This window comes from Sinocyclocheilus grahami, unplaced genomic scaffold (assembly GCF_001515645.1).
Source record: "Sinocyclocheilus grahami isolate Dianchi unplaced genomic scaffold, SAMN03320097.WGS_v1.1 scaffold141.1, whole genome shotgun sequence".
Classification (NCBI taxonomy): Eukaryota; Metazoa; Chordata; class Actinopteri; order Cypriniformes; family Cyprinidae; genus Sinocyclocheilus; species Sinocyclocheilus grahami.
Genome location: NW_015505320.1, coordinates 1,140,122 through 1,141,531, shown reverse-complemented (window position 1 = coordinate 1,141,531; position 1,410 = coordinate 1,140,122). Strand labels below are relative to the sequence as shown.

Below are 1,410 nucleotides of genomic sequence, written 5' to 3'. Positions count from 1 at the left end.
AAAACCATTTGAACTACAAAATATGAGTGTAATACTTTATAAATAACATTATATATTTTTCAAATATTACAATAAACACAAAAAAAACATAGGCACTTTTGGAGTTTTAAAATATATATATATTTTTTTAAATTCTGTAATTCAGGTTTTATTAGGCCCAGCTCTCTGCAATTTACTTTGTTTGATGCCACTAGATGCCAAAAAGTTATTACATTATATCTGAAGCGAGTGAAATTGTCTATTTCTGCATCTAAATGTGTCATTGTGAGTTTCCTTTGCAAAAACAGGCTTTATAAAACACATTGACCACACAATCCTATTTTACTCTGTGCCATAAGCACTTTAATTGATTATTAATTGAATTATGTTTCATTTTTATGTTTTTCTAAGTAGTAATATACAAAATGGCTCTAGCGAATTGGACCAAATTTCACATATTGTGTATTCTACAATGTTTAATTATTTCAGGATGCACAAGACTGTCTACATTATAAAATATATCTGGTCTATCACAATCTAAAATAGAATCCATATCCTCCAGCTTTATATCATTCCATTTATGTGCATTCTGTATTGGGATACTGCTTCACAGCATCTCTCACCTCATCAGTTGACTCACTCTTGTATCCACAGCATCTCTCCATGACAACATTGCATCATCCCTGGACCAGAGCGGAGCTAATTCGCTAGCCGGCAGCTATCTGAAGCATTCAGAGCGTCAAACAAACACATTTCAGTTCATCCACACAGCACTGTAATAATCCATCTATATTTACTGCATATTCACTGAAATGCATAATGTACTGTACTTTTCTGTCAATAAACAGTGTATCAGATTGCTAGCTGTGCTATCACGTTTCCAAACAATGTTTCAAATATAAAACACACGCTCATAAAGCCTTACCAGACACGCGTTCATTCCTCTCCACGGAGCCGCTGAACGTTCTTCACCATATATAACTTGTAATATGATTATCATAGATTGATGTTATCCGAACCGTGTGTGCTGTATCCTTTCCGTGAGGGAAACGCGCCTTCAAAACATTCCAGAAACTACAGAGACCAAAAACCCCCAGAGGCACATTCCCGGATGCAAGACCCCCCTCTCCCCCTCTAGGGACACAGAGGTGTCCAATTTCACGGCTCTGAAATGGCCGCTGAGTTGACAGACTGTAATTTTATTTTTTTTAAATGTTTTATTGCAAACAATTCAGAGTTGACATTAATGAATAACAACTTTGCATACATTACACTTACTGTATCATACATCCAATGTCATCTGAACATATGAAAGAGAAGAGAAGAAAAAAATGATAATGACTGTTAAAAGAGAAAGATGCATTTAAACATCTTTTTTATGAACATAAAGGCAGGAACAGAACAAATAAAGAAAAGAGGATTTAAAAAAAA

At 34.5% G+C, this 1,410-nt stretch overlaps 1 protein-coding gene across 1 annotated transcript in view; it reads right to left on the bottom strand.

Moving 5' to 3' along the window:
- LOC107591377 (uncharacterized) overlaps positions 1–1,037 on the bottom strand; it is a 4,750-nt gene extending 3,713 nt beyond the window's left edge. The window contains exons 1-2 of the mRNA XM_016280535.1: positions 905–1,037; positions 603–701 (exon numbers count right to left, since the gene is read on the bottom strand). The gene's annotated coding sequence lies outside the window, so the exon portion shown is untranslated. The remainder of the gene's footprint in view (positions 1–602; positions 702–904) is intronic.
- Between the last annotated feature and the right edge of the window lie 373 nt (positions 1,038–1,410).